This window comes from Peromyscus maniculatus, chromosome X (genome assembly GCF_049852395.1).
Source record: "Peromyscus maniculatus bairdii isolate BWxNUB_F1_BW_parent chromosome X, HU_Pman_BW_mat_3.1, whole genome shotgun sequence".
In the NCBI taxonomy this organism is placed as follows: domain Eukaryota; kingdom Metazoa; phylum Chordata; class Mammalia; order Rodentia; family Cricetidae; genus Peromyscus; species Peromyscus maniculatus.
In genome coordinates this window covers 132860851-132878851 of record NC_134875.1, presented here as the reverse complement: position 1 = coordinate 132878851, position 18001 = coordinate 132860851, and the positions used below count along the sequence as shown (strand labels likewise).

Sequence of the window (18001 nt, the reverse complement as noted above, 5' to 3'; positions counted from 1 at the left end):
ACTCCCCCACCTTCCACAGGCACCACGAATACACCTGGTACACATACATATAGACAAACATTCATACAGGTAAAATAAAAATAAATCTACAAAGATACTGCACATGAAACAGGAAGATCAGGGGGTTTTCCCTGAACTAAACAAAACAGTTTTTTTCTAACTCTTTCAGTATAAAAGAAACAATAGCATGTGTTTGGTCTTCCTGCCATGAAGACAATTGTGTAGGCAAAGAATATACACTGACCTCTGCTCTCTGTGCCAGCTTTTCTTTCTGAACTAGCTGGTTCAGTTTAACTTGAGTGTGACAGGAAGTCCAATTACACTTTACCATCAACAAAGCTAGCTTAACTTCCCTCTGGCCACCTCCACCCACTAGTCAAGTCTGTGCTTTGACAAAAAGATACAACCCTAACTCCAGCTTTCCAAAGTGCAAAGGAAATGCTGGGTGGTGTGGCGCACGCCTTTAATCCCAGCACTCGGGAGGCAGAGTCAGGGGGATCTCTGTGAGTTTGAGGCCAGCCTGGGCTACAGAGTGAGTTCTAAGACAGGCTCCAAAGCTACACCGAGAAACCCTGTCTTGAAAACAACAACAACAACAAAAACAAAAAACAAAAAAAGGAAACAATACACATCTACTATATTGCTATCTGCAGGATAAAAAGGTATAAACTTAGTAAAAAAAGAAAGAAAGAAAGAAAGAGAGAGAGAGAGAGAGAGAGAGAGAGACAGAAAGAAAGAAAGAAAGAAAGAAAGAAAGAAAGAAAGAAAGAAAGAAAGAAAGAAAGAAAGAAAGAAAGAAAGAAAGAAAGAAAGAAAGAAAGAAAGAAAATGCCCGAAATGCTACATTTTTACTGTTTCTTCTGTCTTGGCTTCTGAAATTCAGCCTCTAGCTGCCTTACTTCCATTTGAATCACTTTGGCTCTCTTAGGGATGCTTTGAAGTTTTCTCCTCTTTTCTTTAAAATAAACAACAGAAACTTAATCTTCAGTGACAATGTTTATTCACCTATATATACTTGGTTGTAGTCTAGAAAGATTAAGTGTCATAAAAGAATCCACAACACACACACACACACACACACACACACACACACACGTAAAAGATGTAACAGGATTGCAAAGTTAGCCTTAAGCTGTTAAACAGTCAATTAGAAAAGGGAACTTGGTTTTATTGTTTATATCCATAGTGCAAAAAACAAGCCAATTACCAAAATGAAGCACTATTTCTGGTAGTAAGTGTCCTGCCAAGTTTCTCTGGAGAAGCTTCATGGAGAGGTCAGTACATGGTATGATAGTGTTCTCAGCAGCAACTTCACGGGAGATGCCATGATGGCTTTCACAGGCCTGCTGCTTCTTGGGTTCTCTCAAATAAGCAGATGGCATCATATCAACTTGGAAATCAGGAAAGGTAATTATATGGTTATTGGTGGGGAGCCAGTGAGGCTCAATATGATATAGTCCATATAGTCAGTTCTCTCTTCTACTAGGCAAACATTAACCATACAGTTTAGAATACATTTGGAGTGCAGTCTAGCAACCAGAATTGGTTCAAATCACAACACCTCTGAGACTGCATACAATTGTTATGAATTACTGTAGTTTTTTGGACAGACAAAACACAGGTTCACTTCATTAGTGTACGGATGACTCAGAAAAGAATGGTTTAGGCACGCCCTTAATCCCAGCACTTGGGAGGCAGAGCCAGGCGGATCTCTGTGAGTTCGATTCCAGCCTGGGCTACAGAGTGAGTTCCAGGAAAGGTTCCAAAGCTACACAGAGAAACCCCGTTCAAAAAAATGGTTTACTTAACACTGTTAGAAACTGCCAGACAACAAATCCTTCATGCTATTCTCAATAATACCCCCAACCTAGCTGTTTTTGTCTGCACAAAGAAACTTTTTTGCTTCCATTTGGCATGTGGCTTTTAGCAGGTGATGCTGGCCTGGGTGAGAAAAACCCAGGCGGCTCTGCAAGGCCACAGGCCACAGACTCCTGGGAGTGCCTAGTCACCGTTGAACGTGAGTCTTTTGAGGAGACACTCACTCAGGCTGTCCTCCTCGCTGGCCTGCAGGCGGAGGTTAGTCAGGGTGTCAGTAATCTTCTTGATGAGTTAAGAAATGGTTCTCCAAGAAGAGGCAGAGTTGGAAGTCTGAGTTGGCTGAACCCAGGGTGTGCAGATCCAGAAGGACTTGGTTCAGGTTCTTCTCCAAGGCCAAGGACATTTCCATGGCATCCAGGCTCACACCACACTGGTATAAGGGCAGTGTCTGTCCAACAGAGATGAGGTCACTGCTGCTGGGCTGGTTTTGCAACAGAAGATATATACCCTGATGCCTGTCCTCACACAGATCCCGGAAGAAGTGAACCAGGCCTTCCACGGATGTGTTATCTTTGCAAAAGAATCCCAGAGAGAGGTAGTATCTGAGGCCTGCAGATGCATGCTGATCAGAAGGTCAATAGTGGCCTCCACCTCCCTGGTATAGTTTCGAGGGCTCTGGGCACTCATGGTTGGTGAGCAAGATGGCGCTTAGGAAGAAGCCTGTTTCCAGAAACAAGATATTGCAGATTGTTCCGGAAGTTGCGTTTGTAGAGGCAGGAACACAGAGGGTAGTTATTAGTCTAGGGGGTGGGACTGGGAATTTCTAATAGGGCAGTGGGTGCACAGTCTCACAATCTTTTCAGATAAGGATTTAATTTTCCTATGTCTTGTAGTTATTGGAATGGAGTCTTTATTTGTTCTGTGTCCTGTTTTTAAAAGCCATAATTCTACGGTGAGGTAAAAACATCTAAAATTTCAAAATGAAATCTTTTTAATCATTTGTGACTTAAAACTTCCTTGCTTATCAATTTAGATGTGGATACAGTACTTTTACTCTTCATATAATCCCTTACTGTCTCAGTGAGGAGCCATTAATCCCCTTTTCTCAGAGCAGTCTTACTGTTCTGATATATAGTCAATAGCACTTCCATCCCCCTACCAAGGGTCCTTGTTTGGAATATGTATCATACAGCCACCTTATTTTTTATAGATAAATGTGAAAATGTGTGGGATAAATCAGTTCTAACAGGTTTGGGGGCCAGATACTTTCTGAGAGCCAACCTGGGTCTGCCTAAGAGCCTTAGCAACAGCAGCTGAGGCATGATCTGAGATTACCTGGACCAATGAGAGACAGCCATGTCACACCAGCAGATGCATATTCATCAGACCTTCCCCCAGGGTTGGGTGGAAGGTATATAAGGTTTTCTTCTTCCTGAAGAAACTGAGATTGTTGTTTCGATATCCTCCTATAGTCTGTGTCATTGACTCTGCCCTCCTCACCTCTTCCCCCAAAAGGAACAGCACAGGACCCTGCCACAAAAATGGTATAATACAAAATATTAAGCATGAGTATAATTTGTTTGTTTTGTTTTTGTTTTTGTTGTTGTTTAGAAACAGGGTTTCTCAGCCGGGCGGTGGTGGCGCACGCCTTTAATCCCAGCACTCGGGAGGCAGAGCCAGGCGGATCTCTGTGAGTTCGAGGCCAGCCTGGGCTACCAAGTGAGTTCCAGGAAAGGCGCAAAGCTGCACAGAGAAACCCTGTCTCGAAAAACCAAAAAAAAAAAAAAAAGAAAAAGAAACAGGGTTTCTCTGTGTAGCTTTGGAGTCTGTCCTGGATCTTGCTCTGTAGACCAGGCTGGCCTCGAACTCAGAGATCCACCTGCCTCTGTCTCCCGAGTACTGGGACTAAAGGCGTGTGCCACCACTGCCTAGCTATTTGTTTGTTTTGAGAGAGCCTCTCATGTAGTTGAAGCTGGCAACAGATTCAAGGATAATGCTGAACTTTCCAAGTGGTGGGGTTACAGGCATACATCATCACATTTACCTTGTTTCACACTACCACTTCACTAATCACAGCAGTAAGAACTTCTGTTATAAGTTTTCTATGCAGTAGGTATTACTTCTTGCATTCATTGTACCTAGAAAGTTCTATGGAATGTCATAAAGGTCAGTTGTCTAACTAGGTATTTGAGTCCTGTGATTCTAGACGTTCCACCATTAACTGGAACATAATGTGAATGTAAAAAAATTTTTGTAATTGTATTTATAAATCTTATCAAAATTAAACATATATAAACAATTATAAGTTAGCTGGTCTCCATTAACAGGAGACAGACCTTAATGTCTTCATAAGACCTCTTTCAGCTTTATGACTTCATGCTGAGCCTTGTATTTACTAAGTGCCATTTGCCTTGAGCTGTTTCACAATTAGAGCATATGTTTTCCTACTCATGGCAAAACTCAGAACCCCAGGGAAAAAAAGAAACCTCTGCTCTAAAGTTGGAAACTTGCTGTAAATGAAAGTAAATCAATTATTTTGCAGCTGCTTTCCAATTTAACTTCCTGGTTGCCGAAAACATACCTTGTAAAATTTGAAAAGTCTCCTTTCACTGCCCTAGTTAAAATATGAACACATATCCCACATCTAAATATGTGGCCCTGGCATCTGTAGACTGATAAGCCACAAGCACTATGACTTCCGCCTTTGTCAACTGTGATCTCAGTGTTAGGGGAGCAAACTGGCATAATCTATATAAACATTTCCAGATGAGTTAGTAGTGTGTCATATACAAATGCTGAAAAATCCTTCCATTATCACTTTGGAGAGAACAGAACCTAAGTCAGAGCCACACTTTATTTGAATCTTCGATGGTCTTTTAATAAAAATCCCAGAGCCAGATATCAGGGTGAAAGCAGAAAGATCAGAGAAGCAGAACAGCCAGCCACTAGTCCTTAACCTCTATCCTTAAGTTCTTATCCTCAGCCTAAAGAGAGTGAGTTCTTGTTTCCTCATGCCTTATATGCCTTTCTCTGCCCTGGGACTAATCCCAGTGTTGGGATTAAAGGTGTGTGCCACCACTGCCTGGCTCTGTTTCCAGTGTGGCTTTGAACTCAGAGATCCTGATGTATCTCTGCCTGATAGGATTAAGGGTGTGTGCCACCACTGCCTGACCTCTATGTCTAATCTAGTGGTTCACTCTGTCCTCTGATCCCCAGATAAGTTTATTAGGGTACACAATCTATCACTACACCACACAGTGTTGGATGATTGAACACTTTCTTGTCAAATCATGTCAGAACTATACCTTCTTTTAGCCTCAGCTTTCTTGCTTTTAAAAGGGGAAACTGTGGATGGTATGTAAAATAATTTTTTAATTAATTAAAAAAAGAGATATTAGTATCTCACAAATGTGCTACCAAGCTAAATTATGTAATGAATGAGAAAATAATGTGAACCAGTAGAACTCAAAACATGGGGTATCTCTCTAAGGAGTGGACGGAGGAGGGGTAGGGAGGGAGAAGGGGAAGGAGGGGGAAATGGGATTGGTATGTAAAATGAAAAAACTTTTTAAAAATAAATAAATAAAACAATAAAAAGAAAAATCATAGGGTATATCATCAATCCATTTTGCAACAAAATTATGGAGATCCTTTCTGAAACAAGATTCCCCGTGGCTTTCAAGCTTGAAACCACAGAGGCATAGTTTTGATTGTCTAAGATCTGAGTCATTTAAAACCTTAGCAAGATTAGATTTTCTGTCATCTCTTAGCTAAACAGGCTTCTGTAATTCTTCTTGGGATCCTTTGTGGTCCTGCTGACAATACATGTAATATATAAATGGCAGAGTTGGGTTATTCTCTCAATTCTCCAGCCCAAGATCATGATCCAAGAAACATGTAATGACCTGTCATATTGATGATGGTGTTTCTGGAACATTCCATATGAGTCTTACAATTCACAGAATTTACCTCTGCTTCAATTCAAATGAACCTAGAATGCTTCTGTGTTTGACAGACTCTCCAGAAACAAACACTGACAGGAGGATTCCTATGCAAGTGATTTATTGGAAAAATACTCCCAGGGAAGACAAAACGGACATAAGGAAATAGGACAGAAAAAAGAAAAGAAGCCAAAAAAAAAGTTGCAATTTCAGAAAGTCTCTGTTACCTCCTAATCCCACGGTCGAGCTCCAGAGTACAAACTACCCTTGGAGGTTATTTCAACACGAGGCATGGAGAAAAAGCTTTCCTGCTTCTACCCCCAAGTTGTGAGCCTCCCCAGGGTAATATAAACTTGCAGGGCCTTACCTTCCAGGGAAGCAAATCCATTAGGTCAAGAACAAGCCACTAAAAGAGGCTGTGGATGCTGATCATCAGCAGAGGTGCACATTAGCAATGGGTATTGAGCATAGCAAATCAGCAGACATGATATGAGGCTAATAGGCAGGCAATGTATAGCCTGCAACACTAGCCTGCTCTGCCCCTTGACTGTGGGAGGTATCAGCATTCAATGGGGCTGAGAAACTCCTACTAGGACCTCATGTTACAAGCAAGTTAATAGATAAAGATTTGGTCATGGTTAATACTCTGTATTTATCCTTCTTATGTGTAGACGGAATTCCAATTAGGGGGCAATATCATACATCTATATTTCCATTATCATCCTCTAAATCTGCCATGCTTTTCAGGGATCTCTTCAAATCTGGTCCAGAACTTCAGCTAAGAAGTCATTTGCATCTTTTGGCTTTCCCTCTCCTCTGATTAACTACTCATTCCATTTCCAGAGAGTGAGATCCAGAGGAAACAGGCCACTGGGAGCCAACATAAAATAGATAATAAAGATTGGCTGCCTTGGGAGGCCAAGAGATGGCTCAGCATCAGTTACAAGCACTGGCTGCTCTTGCAGAGGACCCAAGTTGAATTTCCAGCTCCGACAACCATCTGTAGCTCCAGCTCTAGGGGATCTGGCTCCCTCTACTGGCCTCCAAGAGCACTAAGCACACAGGCAGTGCCCATGCATGCATATAATGCAAACAAAAACACTCATACACATAAAATAAAAATAATAAATCTTTTTGTAAAGATTAGCTACTTTTAGACTTTTCCTTCCCCACACTCTCTAACTGCAGGCATCATCTCTGTGACTCATTCTACATTTGATCCTCTCTAGTTTTAACTTCACAAAAGTAGAGAATAAAGCCAGCCCCTCTTCCCACTGATCTAAGACATCCCTTCTTCACTGAAACACACTGGGTGCCTTCCACTGCTCCTTATCTAGCCTGCCTCTGTGGACTTCTACCATCTGGTAAATCTAGAACTTGTGGCTGGATTTCCCTCCGAGCAGAGAGCTGAAATTCTGCACTTTCCAAAGGCCAAATACATGTGTGGGTTGTGTCTTTTTAATATGCTTTTGCATGGATCAGAATAGTTTCTGTATGAAGGAATCATTCTTTATAACAAAAATCCCCAGGAAAAGAGGACAAAAAGATGACTTTCTGCTTTCTGATGGTGCTGTGTTGTATATTTTGTTTGTTTGTGATCTAACAAATAAAGCTTGCCTGGAGATCAGAGAGTGGAGCTAGCCACTAGTTAACCATAGAGGCCAGGCAGTGGTGGCACACACCTTTAATCCCAACACTTGGGAAGAGGAAGCAGGAAGATCAGGAGTTCAAGGCCACCCTGGGCTACTCGAGATTGAACCAGTCTAAAAGAGAAACCAGAGTCGGGAGGTGGTGGCTCATGCTTTTGATTCCAGCACTTGGGATCTCATGCCTTTGATCCCAGCACATGGGAGGCTCATGCCTTGGATCGCAACACTAGGGAGATGGAGATAGGAATATAAATAGGGTGGAGACAGGATCTTGTCCCCATTCAATCTGAGCATTCGCAGAGACAGGATCTCCCCCCATTCGGTCTGAGATTTCATAGAGGTAAGAAGTCTCTGGTGGCTGGCTGCTCTGCTTCTTTGATCTTCCAGCTTCCACCCTGACATCTGAATCTGGGTGTTCATTGTTAAGGCTAATTAGGATCGTGCAGTGTTTTCTCTTTTGCACATTTGTTCATGCCGCCCTTGCCCCTTGCCCTCTAAGAGGAAAAGTGCTTTCTGTTCCTTTTTATAAAGAAAAATTTAACGTTTCATAGAGAGAACAGAGGACACATTCTGCATCTAGGTGGCCTTGTATTTCAGAAGTCCTGGAAGGTCTGTCCTTGACAGTTGTTGAGAGGTGGATTGGAGAGACATAACTGGAGTTGGAAAGAACACGGAGTCTTAAAAATTGGAGTGGGAAATTCATAGTACGATCCTCCTTTACCCTACTTGAAGCCTCAGAATATTTCTTCTGGTTGTTCTGACATCTGACTGGAGAGGAAAATAACCCAACAAGAGACTTTTCTTTCCTTTAACCATCACATGATCTCGTGTGTGCACATGTGTGTGTATGTATGTGTGTATGTAGACATATATGTAGACAAAATGAGATTAATATTAGTCTACATCTGTGTGCTACCTAAGCACATATATATATATATGAATATATAAATATACATATATATGTATATGTCTCCAAAGGTCCTTGCCTGGGGGAGAAGTGAACAATATCTGTCCCCTCCTCCCAAAGTTCCAGTGACAAACCAAAATATGATTCCACCACAGTTCACCCTGATGGGGACCGAAGAGCCTTTAGGCTTACTTATATAACATGGGTGAGGGGCCACTGACAGGAGTGTGGGTAACCCCATAGCAGCTACACTGGAAAGTCTTTACCCAGCATGGATGATGGCTTCCTCTTACCCATGTAAATGAAGGCTCTTCCCCAAGACCCCAGGCCACAGTACAATTAGGGCTGAATTACACATATGGTTGTCAAGGAATGGCTGAATGCTCAGGAGAGGGTCTCAGGAGCCTCCCAGTCCCTGTCTCCTTTATGAAGGAATGTTCACAGTCCACAAACCCTGGAGTGATTCCCGGAGTGATGAGCTCTTGCAAGTAAGCACGGCTGATCTCGTGGAGATGGCAGCTATTTTGCTTGGGGGACAGCTTATTACTACAGGAAACTCAGGGAGAAGACCTGATTCTATTTTCTAAGGAAAGGAAAAAGCTTGGTCTCCTCTCACAAAGTCAGTTAAGAAATGACCAAGCCTCGGTGTTTAACTCCCACAGTCAGGACTAGTTTGCTGAATGACATCCTCCAGGTTTTAAGAAGCTACCTGGCAATGGAAAGTCTTCCTTCTCCAACCCTTATGAGTTCATTGGCAACCATCCTACTTCCAACTAGCCACTAATAACCTCATGTTTAATCTGGGGACTGAGAAAAAAAGGAAAATCTCTGGGACTGACTTGACTTCTGGGGCAGAGAGGCTGCTTTATCCCCTGTCCTGTTCCTTGCTGGGTCTGTATATAAACATACAATAATGGTCTAGTACCATTATCCATATAAAGAGTCACCAAATCTCGGGGAGGGGGGGGGGGCTTAAAGGCCACTTGGTTCCAATCGGTATCCAAATTGTCAGGGCTTAATAATTATGTAATAGCCACTTTGGCTTCTCTAGGAGTCTAAACCACAGTTAAGTGCCTCCACTCAGCCAAAAACCATCCCAGCCCCTTGCCAATATTCAGGCTTAGTACTTCTGCCTCCACGGTGGGCTACAAAAGGGTCTACTGAGGCATAGTGGGCCCAGCACCAACAACAGATCCCATTGACAGCTTCCTGGGCTGCTGATGGCTGCGTGCCTGACATCACTACAAATCTCCCCTCTGGGGCTGTTTCTGTCCCTTCCAGGGGGTGCCTGGAAGTGGCTGTCGTCCAAAACACAGTTCTGTTCACCAGTTCAAGATTAGGCAACATCTATTTGGAACTGTCTTGCTATATAAGGACCAGATGGTAATGATTAAAATGAAATGAAATGAATGTCTGACAGTCCGTGAAGGACATACATTGCACGGTGTGCTGCGTGTCCAATCTGTCATCTTGTTTCTCTCAGCTGAGGTCAACAAACAACAGCTGAAAGCTCCGTCTCTGGGTCAAACAGTGGCTCATTTCTCGGCTATGGAGATGGCTGCTCAGTTACTAAGTCCCAAGGCTTCCATGCTGCCAAATTCATGATTAAGGCACTTTAAGGGCAGAAAATTCGTTTTTACCACAGTCTCCAGCCACCATCTCCTGAACAAAGTAACAAGTTATCGGTTGGAACTCATAAATGGGGAAATCTGCACCCGGCTGAAGAGCACACCATTGCCAACATCACAAAGCAATCTCTAATTCTAATGACAGCCCTCTTTCCTCACATGGCCTCTAGAGTATGTGAGCAGTGCTGATGTCTTATCAAGTTGCAAAAGAATTTATGGAATCTCCTTTTCAAATTTCTGGTCTGCCAAAGAACTTTCAGATGCAGACTCTTGTGCTTGCCCCCATGTAATCCAGGGATCATTGGTCCCATATTACATTGTCTGTCTAACTACTTAAATCCAAAGTACCATGTTAGCCTTAACACTGTTGCCCAAGAATGTTGGTGCAATTTTAGAATTCTCTGCATCCATTCTTTGGATGTAAATCAGCAACGACTGATTTACACAGTAGTTACATGAACAGTAGAATAAGCAACTAAAAGCAGGCAAGGGCTGGAAGTGGAGATAAGACACCCAGATGGCCCTTCAAGATAAAGCGGTTACTGTCCTTGATGCTAGTGAGGCTGCTGGAAGGAGACCTTCGGCTGGCAGCCACCTTCCGGGCACTGGCTTCAGTGAAAACCACTGCTTGACTGAAGACCTTATCATTCCAAGGGCAATTTCTATCCATAGCTTGGGACAACTCCGAAGGTCTATTGCTAGTACCCTAAATGTCCCCTGTTAGGTCTTGTCTCCTCAGTTACCACCTGCATCCCTTCTCATTTCACTCGGGTCTTTGTTCACTGTCATATCATCCTGACTTTCTCCACCTTTCTTTCTAAAAATCTCACATCTTTACCACTTCCCCATAGCCCCACTGCCATCCCTCCAAGCCCTGGTTCCGGCTTTCAGTCCATTCATTTCTCTTACCAACACTTCCAATTTTTTATATAATTATCTACTTGTTTTGTTTGGCATCATCCTCCCCTCTAGAATATAACTTCTGCAATGGCTGAGCATCTGGCTGCTCTATGCCTTGTGTTAACTCTACTACCTAGAAAATTGCCTAGCACAAACACAAAGATGTACACTATCTGTGAATGAATAAATAAATGATTGATTGCCTAGAAACATAGCTACTTCTTCTTATCATTTAGGCTGCCTACCTCTCTCCAGGCACATCCCAAGAATGGGTATGCCAGAGTAGCATACCAGTCTTTGGAACAGGCTTTGGAACTGCACTGACCAGTTCACTTGGTGAGCAGTTTTGCAGCTCTTCAGGAATGTCAGGATTGCTCTGAGGACTCTAATAATACATGTAGTAGTCACAATAGCTAGAAGTACACGCTACCATTCCCATCTTAAAGCTGAAGAAACCAAGGAACAGAGAGATTAGTTTGCCTCCATCATATAATCCAGTAAACTAGAATTTGTGTCCAGAATCTCTGCCACATAGCAGCAGTATAATTTTGAGTAAGTTCCTTTTGGAACTGACTGACTTGTCCATAAAATGGGTATAATAATGCCTACCATGAGTAAACTGCAAAAGTATTTCATGAGATTATATATGTAAAATGCATAAACACTTAGTCAAGGTCAGTCTCCATAATGCTCATCCAAGTGTCATGCTTTTCCCCGTATTCCTGCTGCTCTGTGGAGTTTTAAATACTACTTTCCAGATGACTTGTGTTTAATTTTAATTGTATTTGTTATTATTAATGTGTGTGTACATGCATGTGCCACTGTATAGGGAGGGGCAGGATCAGAGAACAAATTTGTGGAGTCAAGTTCTTCCCTTCTACCTTTACATGGGTTCCAAGAATTGAACTCAGGTCTTCAGGCCTGCATGCAAGTGTCTTTACCTGCTTAGCCACATCACTGGCTCCTGTTTAGGGGTTTCTAGATGATGTCTCACTAGGCAATGCAGAACTCATAGTGATCCTTCTGCCTCAGCCGCACAAGTACTGGGAAGAAAGGCCCAAGCCACCACTCCTGGACAGTCTTACTTGATATTTCCTATATTGATGGCTTTTCTGTTACCAACCATCTTGGATTATATACTTACCCACTGTTCTGATGCTCCATAAGTGTATCATCCCCATTTTGCACCTCATCCTATCCCTGCAGATAGAATTGGAAGTCTGCATATTTGTCCTTTTGTGTCACATCTTGAAATAAAATCACTCTGAGAGACAGATGCAACCAAATTCAGGTACCATGACTTGTCTTTTAGAGCTAGCAGAAGTTCTAGGTTTCCATTAGCTGATATAATCACTTAGGCAAGTCAAAGTCCAATTTGAGTAGTGTGCTAACTAAAGCAGTGAGACTACCCCTACAATAAAGTTCATAGCATCCCAGCTGTGAGGACAACTGATAGTAGACAGCCCTTGGTTCATAGCTCCCTCAAAGACTGTCTCAGCTGAAGACAACAACTGGAACCATCAGATAGTTACCTGGATGAGTTTCTGCAGTGACCATCTATGGTGACATACAGGAGAAGGAATGTAAATTCCCACCCATCTTGGCCCAACTGAAGACAATTCTGGGGTACCATTCTAGCTACAGAGTTCCTTTCTGGAGTCTTTGAGGCCGTTATTGAGAGGTCATCACAGCTGGCCTTCTTCTGCACACTCCTGTTTCCTTATCTTTTTTCCAAATGTTGATCACAAAGGTACAACCCTGAATAGACACAGTCTCCTATACTTTATCTCAGAATCAAATTGCAAGAAGACATACCCTGTGAGAAAGGTGTACCTGTCCAAGTTCATCCACACTCACTGCATGGTATCTGCATTCCCTGAGAGACTACTAAATCCAGGCAACAGGATCACAGAGCCCTGGCTGCCCCAGCAACTCATCCTTGGTTATTGTTTTTAACCTCTTCTCAGAGGCATGACTAGTCTAGTCTGCTTGCTTTCACAAGTACATAAATGGAACTAGACAAATAAAGCCCATTAATCAATTCTTGCCTACAACTCATCACCTCACCTCAGGGCTCCTCTTTCCCTGAGGAAGTAAGACAGATGATCATGGGTTGCCACACAACACTGGTTCTTTACTCTGACCTCCCAAGTCCTCTGGGGATTTATCAACAAACAACAAGCTCATTTAACTGTATGTCAAAAGCAGATAAAGAGTCAGTCATTACCAGGGATATAAACAGCCAGGTGCTTCACACATTTTTGCAAAGGTATGATATATTTATAAACATGGCCTTGAGCAGAGGTCAGCCTCTATGATACCCCTTTTGGAAACAGCTGGCCCCAAGCCTAGTATTTGCTTTGACCATGAATGATATTTTGATGTGAGTAATCATTAAAAAATTTTGTGTTTTTAGTGGCCCATAAAATCATAACATACTCCCTCACGTGTCAGCTTTCCTGAAATAGAACCATATGAAATTCAGTTTCCATTTGATCTTAAAGCAGAGGTCAAAACATGAGGACTTGGAGCACAGAGGGGGGCTAACAGGAGGGGGTGGGGGATATGTTCAATGAACAATATTTATTTATGTGTAGGGCAATTGCTTTAAGTGTGTAGTACTATTTGCTATCCTAATAAAGTGACAGAAAAATTGCAGCAGTATATAACAATGGTTTACATTTAAAAAAATTCTCTGTGGGAAGATACTTCAACTAATTAAGTAGACCTTCCTAAATGACCTTTTGCTCTCACAGTATACAGCCAAATTCCTACAAACACATGAAAAAAGTTCTTAATTGACCATTGATTTGTGATATTAGTTTTTGTTTTATTTATTATAAATTTATTTATAAAAAGGATCTTGTGTTTTTGCTTTTTAACATTTTTATTATTCTTTGACAATTTCATATATGTATACAGTGTATTTTGAGCATATTCACCCCATTACCCTCTCTTATCCCCTTCCTGTCTCTGAACCCCATATTATCCCCAACTAGTATCTTTCCTACCTTCTGTCTTTTTTGTTATTTGTTTTAATTGAGGTTTTTTTTCATGAGCATGGCTGTGGCGTGCTTAGTAGAGCATAGAGTACACTCTTGAAGAAAAACAATTCCCCTTCCCCTAGCAACTAATAACTGCCAATAGCTCCTTAGCTAGGAGTGGAGCCTCTTGAACTCCGCCAGAGATGAGGGGCTATTGATGGGCTCAATCTTGTGCAGGTAATCACAGTTGCTGTGAGTCCAGGATCTTATGTTTTTAAAATGTATTTCTTAATTCACTCATTATTTTAAAGACAGAGTTTCATTCGATAGCCTGGGGTGGCCTGAAATTCACTGTGTAGCCCAGTTTGGCTTCAGACTTCTTTAAAAAGAATCCTCCTGCCTCAGCTTCCTGAGTTGTGGGATTACAGGTATAGACCACCATGCTCAGCTCTCAGACAGGACCTTGCTCTGTAGCACAGCTTGGGGTTTACCCTGTAACCAAGGCTAGTCGTAAGTCTTGCTTATCTTCCTCCCAAATTATAGCTGTGTGTCATATGACTAGCTCCCTTCTTGTTTTATGTTGTTCCTTGGGAAATATTGTTTCATGCTGGTCTGTCTAGATTGCCAACACAGAGCTGGCATTGTTAAGCAGACATAGATACTGATCAATATACTGTCTTTTCTAGTGGGAGGCCATATAATTGATGCTGATGTCAATTTATATGGACAATCACAGCTGCAGGAACAGATGCTTCTCTCCCAGACCCATCCATACCATACATTCTTACTCAGGGTGCCAGATACTTAGCAGTCTTAGGAATTTTTGTGCTGATAAGCCTCAGATTCCCTTGGACTATCTGAAGATGATTCTAAAAAAGCTATGATTCACTGCTGATGGAGTCAACTGCCATTTAGAATTCTGCAAATCCTGTGGCTCATGCTGTGAGCTTTTGCTTCTATGCCCCAGATGCTTACAATCACTTCATTCCAGGCTCCTTATAAAGCAACTGCTTGGATCCCTCCAACAGGAAATTGATATGGGCTTAATTAAAATATCCTATAAAAATACTTCTTACAGTTGTGAACGTCACTGTAGAAGGAACTGCTGAATTTTAACGTAACTTCTTCTATGCTTCAGCTTTGGTTGTGGGAACACATTTTAAATAGAATAGTGTTTGTCGTCATTGAAATAGCTTGTATTTCATGACCACCCCCATAATCTCCAAGAGAAACATGAGCATTCGTCTTTGTTATAAAGCAGCTCCTGTATGCAGCAAGGCTCCTGAAGAAGAATCGCTGCAGCAGTGCCATTGGAATCTGCATCTTTAAGAAGCTTCCCAAGTGAGCCCCGTGCCCCCTGCATGTGCACCCCAGAGGTTGCTTATTTCATTGTAGGCATGGTTCCCACAGTGGCACGACTGCTTAGTAATCTCTGCTTGAGAAGGAAATGGTGGCATTCTGTGATCCTCTCTCCTGAAATGTGTGACTAATCGTTGTAAAGATGGTGTGCCTGCCCCACCCAGGCCCTGTTTACAAGTCTGGCACACCCATCCCCAGCTGCCTACTCTAGTTTACCAAGAGCCAGGGCCAGCTCTACTGATTTTATATTTAGCAGCTCTGAGTGGTGGCTGCTAACAGCTCGCAGCTGTGCTGTTCTGTGGAGAATTGCTCTCAGCTGGTGGCCACCTCGCCCAGCCATGCCTACAAGGTTATGCACTCCACAACACAACCAATGACTGGCTGCTATGTATAGATTGAGCATGGATATTCAAAATATCTGGAATACTAAATGCTCTGAAATGATGCTTTTAAGTACTAACATGACACTCAAAAAGGTTTGGTATTTTTCATTCTAATCAAGAAAACTCAACAGGTAAAGTCTATGTGAATAATTCAAAATCTGCAAGACTCTGAAATCCTCAATGCTAGTCAAGGGCTACTTAGCCTATGGGAACAAAAGCCCTTTGCCACAAGGGAAAAGAGTCTGTGGAGCTATCCTTGCTTTAGAGATCTCTGCAGGATCAGGGTGATGTTAGCTAGATTTCTGCTAACGCCAGATCTTTGCTTAGCTTCCTTAATTCCTTCCTCTTTCCTTGTTCCTTTTCTTCCTGGTATCTAGGTTTCTTCTAGGTACACTCCAGAAGATAAGAAGTACTGGCCAGAGTTTAACAGAAAGGAAAACTTCACTCATTATTTATGAGAAGGTAAATTCATTATAATGGATTGTATGGAGGTTCCTCTAAGTTTTAATATGATGTACCACATGACCCAGACTTATGAACATATACCAAAGGCAATGGTGCCAGCATCCATAGAGATATCTGCAGATATAATGCTATGTTCACAACACCCAAGATATAAAGCAGCCTCTGTGTTCGTCAGTGGATGGATGGCGGGTTAAAGAACTTGAGGAATATAGATACAATGGAATATTATTCAGCTTTGAAAATAAGAAAATGCTGTTGTCTGTGACAACCTGGATAAACTAAGAAGACATAATAAGTAAAAGAAGCAAGGCCTTGAAAGGCAAATAGTACATGATTTAGATTCCACTTTCATATGGAGTTGAAAAGGATGAAAAGGTCAAGGATATAGAAATAGAATAATAGGGGGCTAGTCAAGGTATACCATGTTACTGTTATGTGGGATGTAAGTATTTAAATATAAAATGTATAGCATAAAACTATAGATTTTAGATGTTTTTACCAGAGAAAAAGGTAACTAAGATGGTAGATATGTTAGGCTGCTAGACGGTAGTAACTATTTCACTCTGTATATGTATACATCCAAACATCTTACAAACAATTTTTCAAAAACCTGTCTGCTTTGACATCATACTACCTAAGTCAATACCATTGTTCAGCAGTTGAGGAAGCATCTCCATGTTATAAAAATAATAAAGAATCAATTTGGGATAAATTCAGACATGTGAGGGAAGCAGGTAAGCTAACTGTAGATCTTCACCTCTCCTCCATTCCCCCAAGTCCAATCTGCCATCTCATCCTCAGCTCTGTAGCAGACCACTTACTGTAGCTCCCCTTCCTCTTTGCCCCCAACTCCAACACATCACATAGAGCATCTCCTACAACTTTTCTCCCTGCCACTCACTTTATATCAGCCCCCAAATCCAACAGGCTCTCCTTGGAAACCCACAGGCCACGCTGACTAGGCAAGCAGGCAGACTAGCTGAAGATTTCCTCCCCCAGTTCTCATCTTCAGCTCCGTAGAAGACCACCTGCTGCTGCCTCACCTCCATCTCTACTCCCATCTCCAGTGGATAGTGCAAATCTTCCCCTCTAGCCCACCCACCCACCCCCACACCCACCCCATTGCTTTATTAAAGGTCCTCAACTCCAGTAGGCATTCCTTGGGAACCCGCAAGCCACTCTGTCAAGGAAAGCAAGGAGCCTAACTCCTAATCTTCATGCCTGCTTCCTCTCCTCCAAATCTAATGCCCTAGCCTCACCCCCATCTCTGTACCAAGCCACTTGTTGCAGCCTTCCTATTTCTCCTCCAACCTTCCTACCTACTCATCTTGTTATCCCAGCCTCTAATTCCAGCAAGAATCCTCTGGGAAACTGACAGGCAAGCTTGCCAGAAAAGCAAGTAGGCCAGCTCCTTAAGGAGAAACATAACACCAACCTTAGATCTACAATGGTGTACTGCCTGTTAGATTGTTAGTGCAATGGTGGTACAAAGCTTATGGGAATAACCAACCACTAACTGATTTGACTGAAGGCCAGCTCTGTGAGATGGAACCCATATCGGACACTGCTTGGGTGACCAAGAACCTGAGACTAGATAGCCCGGGAACCTAGGGTAAAACCAAATAATACTCGTCTAAGAAATTAGGACAATAAAATGACTCTTAATAACATTCTATTATAGATCATTCTATTACTGCTCAGCCATCATCAGAGATTTTTTTCCTGCCAGCAGATGGGAACAAATACAGAGATCCACAGTCAAGCAATATGTAAAGATTGAGGGACCTTGGAACACTCAGCCCTAAATGGGATGTCTCCATCAAATTCCTGTCCTCAAGGGTCAGGGAACCCTTCAGAAGAGAAAATGGATAGCGTGTAAGAGCCAGAGGGGATGGAGGACACCAAGAAAACAAGGCCCTCTAAATCAACAGAATAGATGCAAATACAGAGACTAGGGAAGAACGTAC

General features: G+C 42.3%; 1 pseudogene; it reads right to left on the bottom strand.

Annotated features, from left to right (window-relative positions):
- Positions 1-1065: 1065 nt before the first annotated feature.
- Positions 1066-2505, bottom strand: LOC121825709 (ferritin light chain pseudogene; annotated as a pseudogene).
- Positions 2506-18001: the final 15496 nt, after the last annotated feature.